This window comes from Hyalella azteca, unplaced genomic scaffold, assembly GCF_000764305.2.
Source record: "Hyalella azteca isolate HAZT.00-mixed unplaced genomic scaffold, Hazt_2.0.2 contig3170, whole genome shotgun sequence".
Taxonomy (NCBI): domain Eukaryota; kingdom Metazoa; phylum Arthropoda; class Malacostraca; order Amphipoda; family Hyalellidae; genus Hyalella; species Hyalella azteca.
The window spans coordinates 350670-356623 of record NW_025933422.1 but is presented as its reverse complement, the minus strand read 5'-3'; positions in this window follow the sequence as shown (position 1 = coordinate 356623).

Below are 5954 nucleotides of genomic sequence, written 5' to 3'. Positions count from 1 at the left end.
GAACGTTATATACAATACCTGCTGTCTTAGACCTGTAAGAAAATAAACATAAATAGAAAGGTTATAAGGTTATCTGTGATGAGGCGTGTCATCACAGCTCAGCACTGTACGGGTCATCACAGCTCAGCACTGTACGGGTCATCACAGCTCAGCACTGTACGGGTCATCACAGCTCAGCACTGTACATGTCATCACATTTGTCTCATCACAGGAGATGAGACTCATCGGCTCTCACGCATGACAGTAAAGACTATCTACCGTTCAATGCGCCGTTCAAAATACCGTAAATCCTTTACGGCTGACTGCATGATGACGTCACGCAAGAGTAGATCTCGAAAACGTTTTCGAACAGGAAAAAAAATGGAACCAAGGAGCGGGACGCTCGTTACCGTTGACAAGACCGCGGGGAACGGTACCGAACGCTGGAAAAAAATGAAACAAATCTATTTTATTCAGGACTGAACGCTGGATATTTTGAAATGAATATATTGAATTTAAAATGTAACTCGTTACTACTGATCCGGTATCGATTGAAAGAAAAGTTGGTACGAGGCATCATTCTCATAATTTTTTTAACTCACACGAAAAAAAAAAACATTGTTAAAGGATTACAAGCGAAGGAAAACAGGCAAAATTAGAAACTTTATAGTAAAAATAAATCATTTGTAAAGTTATACACAAATTTTGCTTACAACAATTGAATACGAGTAGTATGCCGGATAACATGGTGCGTTAAATTCAATAATGACGAATGCAACGATCGCAGTCTCTCATGATAAAAAGTAACTTATTTCTTTTGAATACATTTTCTTCATTTCATTTGTCTCGGAAAGCGCTGATGTTAGACCACGGAGCGAGCAAAAAACTAACTATCACTCGGCAGGCTCGTATAGAAGGTTTTTTGACTGGTTGCTAAGTAGCTAGAGGAGCTCGAAAGTAGGCATGCATTGCATGAGAGCAAGTCTAGCGATCGACGGAGGTTCGAAACCAAATACGAACATCGTAAGTTATCGTTCAAAGCCCCAATGCTTCTATTTGACCGTTCGCTGCATTCGATTAAAATGTTCTGTGATATCTACACGTGTTTCACATCTCTCGATATCACTTGAGTATTTGATTTGAATCTTAATAAGTATTTGAATCACTTGAATCTTGAGTATTTGAATCACTTAATAATCTTATACAGTATATAATTGAAATTTGCTCATTTTGATAGTCAACCGTCGCCAGGAGCCTTTAAACGGCCACCAGAACGTTATCAGACATTTCCAATAATAACTCTCATGGATATATCAAGGCGAACGGTTACAAGAGGTCCCTTGACGTTAATTAGTCAATTATCGTCCTACCAGATATGTATATAAGTTCACAATCACAAACTGAATAGCTCTTATCTCCAATGCGAATACCAGGCAAGGTTAGAGTTTGAATTTAAATTGGCTGATCTTGCTTAACATGAGATGATGACTAAGCTTTTTACCCCTCCATGTATGATGTTTGTGGACTTCAGTCATAGGATTTTCAATTTAGCATTCACTATTTCAAGGCTGAATTTCTATTTTTCGGTCTTCTGGTAAAACATCGTTTACAATAGAAGTAATCCTAAATACAAATTTGTTTTCTACTAATTGCGTGGCAATTACATTTAACAGGCAATATGTCGGGAAAATGACAGCATGGTAAGACCATGAAAATGAACATTTGGCCGTGAACAGCGTTCCACAACTCAGAATGGAAGGCGACACTCTACCTTCATGCTGGCTATGCACAGAACACAACTCATGCAGCATAGAGAACTCCTAATTATTAATTATTTACGGTGATGGGCCGAGATGAAGCCGACATTCTTCTGTTCCGTCACCGCGGGAGCTGGAGAAAGCGTTGTTTATGCACGCGACCTTCATGTATTTCCACACTTGTCATCGCTGTCGATTGTTGTTATAATAAGACGGAAATAATGTGCATTGTTTTTTTAACCCCATTGCATTTATGTGACTGTTCGCTGGATTTACTGCACTGGAAGATTTGAAACGTAAATATTTATTTCTTCTCAGGGAACATAAATTCGGGGATAGGCTATTCCTGCTCGGGTAACCTTGAAATGTATTTTTTTATATAACATTATGAATATTCACAATAAGAACTTGCTTTCAAATACTCTGGATAAAGCTAGTCTGGAGAGCTGCTCTCCTGAGACCGGTCAATTACCATGAGCAAGTTAAGTAAATTAATACCCTAAATTAATGACCTAGAACAAACAGATTGAGATTTAAATTTGAGGAAACTTGTTGATCGCCCTCAATTTTAACCTGATATTATTCTGTAACACCATATATAGAATTTTTTGCTCTCACGACGAGCTGAACACGAATGTAATTAAAGCTTAATCAAAAGATGAATGCATCTTCAACGTATTGTTTATGAAGGCGAATCGAATAGTGCTACCGTTATCTTTCCGACTCATTCTACGTCAAAAGTTCCGGTTGATCTGATACGGTCAGCAGTAACGGCCGTGAAGAATTTCCAAGCATATGTGACTGCAGAAAGCGTCCGGTAAGAACCTCGTTTTAATCACAATGCCGTTATTTCCTATCGAAAGACAAGCAGGTGCTTAATATTTGGCTGAGAGTTAAAGCGCCCCTCAGCGGCTTCTAGCTTCGGTCAAACATGATGGGATATACGCTTTTATTGAATTCATTTTACACAGAATATATTAAGGCAAATGCTTTAAGAGAAAATATCGTATTTTAATTGGCAAATTATAATTTCTTATCAATCACAAACTTGAACTCGAATTTGCCACTACATTATAATTTTTGTGATCACTGACATTTTTTAGAACGTGCCTTGATGATCATTAGGAAAAAAGGACGCGCATAAATATGGTTAATGTCTTCATCATTACTTTGCATTTAGGCTCAAGATGAGATGCAAGTTCTAAATTTAGTCTCTTTTAAGAATGAATGCTGAACAACAAATCCACAAAACAATTATCGTCAAACCCATCTATTTCTCCGTCGGCCAAACTCCATTCATGCCGAGATGAAGTTCTGATTAGCGTCAATCATTTGAGTTAGGTACTCGTGAACCACTCTCAGTGGGACAGAATGGAGTCCTTAAGTCACCATAGGGTTTATATAGTCACCACAAGTGGAGATTGCGTTTCTGTGCTAACAATTCTTCTATAACATGAAGTATTTTGGTGTACAGCAGCATAACAGTGGTTTGGCAGAAGTCAATTATTCTGTTGTCTGTGGTTAAACAAGTTTGGAACGTGATTGCATGACCTTTGAACGTGATTGCATGAGCTACTCAGAGCAAACCACTTGTTAGGCCTGTTACTTTATTTGCATTTACTCTCGTTATCGAGACAGTGGATTAGATTGTTGAGAACTTGAGATTTTCGACTGCCTAAAGTCACGTCGTACATGGATATGAATTGTGAAATAAATTTCGCCAAATTCTGAATTTGGTTCTGCAGCTTTTAAATGAACTATTGAGGGAAATATTTTATTAATAATTACTTTTGTGCCATAGATTAACATCATAGAAAAAATTCGTGCGTTCAATGAATTCGCATATGTATTATATATATATATTATTTATATAGAGAATAGAAATAGCGGATGCACGTGGTTGCCAACCACCTCAAAATTATCTCTTATATCCTAAAAATGTTCACTGTTTAAATTCATGCAAAATACATAAATAAATGAAAATTATATACATTTTAGAAAACAATATAGGCTAACTATGGATATCCCAATAATTATTTTAGTAGCATATATGATACCTTCCAATCCAAGCACGAAACGGTTCAATTTTCACAAACAGAATCCCAGGGGTTCATTTTTTAAATTAGAAACAACTGTGATCAGTGATTTCTTTTACGTAGGCTTAAGCAGCTACGGCCATATACGTTTCTTGAATAATGAATACCGGCACGCAATCTACCGTCAACACACAACCACCAACTTCACCAGCAGCTTCCTAACGACTGACCCAGCGCGTCAGAAGTCAGAAAGTCTCTAGTCATGCACCAACTGCAGACATTTTCATGACGCGAGTTCCTACTTACTCCGTTTTCTGTTCTGAACATGTTCTCTGAACATCAGCTACTACGTACTAGCACAATCCTCGACGACTAAGCTTAATTAGCGAATTTATTCTTTTGATATATACATACTTTAAGTATACGAGCAATCGCGCGCAGACTACAACCAATTGAAGAAATTATTTTTTTGTTATTATAATTCAATCTTGTAGACGCATTCTAGCTATAGCTTAAAAGAGTGATTTCTCTGAGCGAAAAGATGCATAAACGCCCTTAACATTGACATTATTAAAACAAGATAACGATCTAACGGTTTTTTTTTCGATCATGCAGCATATAAGAAAGAAATTATGCTCATCATATTAACATGAATTACTTGCTTTTCACTCTTGTTTACGTTCGGTCAGATGATTGTCGGACTCTACGAGTGCCAGTGCCTATCGTCCTGTCAGTGTGAATTCCAAATCGATTTTTCTTGCCGTTTGATTTCTTTTGACCTAATAAACAATCCACTATTATAAAAATTCAGCCGTTAAAAATAGCCATCTTCATGGTACGGGCTAAATTTTTGTTCAACTTCAAGCATTATTCTTTTGAATTTGAAGTTGCTACACTCTTGTCTTGTCATACTCATGGTTCATACCCTTGTACTTGTAGCCTGTGGCTGTAGGTCTTGTTACATACCTACTTACATTGTTAGGCTTATACTTCTAGATCCGACTGATCCGTTATCATCAGTAGATGTAGTTGTGTTTTATTTGTTACACTAATATCAACCTGCCATTACAAGAATTTGTGAAATAAATTAGCAAGAAATTTTCACTGTCATCTGACTGAAAGTCTGAAATCCTTGAAATGCTGCTGCATTGAGTGCAGTCTGCTTAGGCTACTGTTAGTTGGTGTTAGCTAACTGTTGAGTTTGTAGCTTGTAGCCTTAGGCTTAGACTAGTTTCACTAGTATTATCTTCAAATTTGTGTATTTAATATACTCAATGCATAGTAAAAAACAACAGAGTTTTCTGCTAGTATGGAATATATCTACTTGGCGAGCCGCGACTGAATTTTTTGAGCCGTGGTTTTATGGATTTGCCAGCCGTGATTCCATTTCTACAAGCCGTGATTCTATTTCACCAAGCCGTGAATTCCATATCTCGGCCATGAAAAGCCATTTACGAGTTGCGAATGCGAATTTATTTACAAAGTTTATGCACGTGTTACCCCAAATCTCTAATTTTACCCTTAAACAGTCAAACGGCAACAATAAAATTTGTCTCTACTGTAAGTTCAACACGTGTTAATATACAGTCTGACTCTGTGAGAGCTACATTTGAGCACCCAAGCATACGAGCTCATAGCCACCTGAACTACGCGATGTAGCACACAGTTCCAGCGCCTGTGAGAGCTACATTTTAGCACCCAAGCATACAAGCTCATAGCCACCTGAACTATGCAATGTAGCACGCAGTTCTGGCGCCTGTGAGAGCTACATTTGAGCACCCAAGCATACGAGCTCATAGCCACCTGAACTATGCGATGTAGTGCGCAGTTCCGGCGCCTGTGAGAGCTACATTTGAGCACCCAAGCATACGAGCTCATAGCCACCTGAACTATGCGATGTAGTGCACAGTTCCGGCGCCTGTGAGAGCTAAATTTGAGCACCCAAGCATACGCGCTCAGAGACACCGGAACTTCTCTACTCGGTGTAGCGCACAGTTCCCATGGTTCTAAGTGCATGTATTTGAGTGCTTGCATTGAGAGAGCCTCACGGCACTGACAATGGATAACAAAGCAGCTTGTGATAAATCATTTTCAATAAACACTACATCATTAGTCTTGTCACCTGAACCAAGCCAACCCAATTCAACCTCACCCAATTCATTCCAACCAAATTCAAACAACC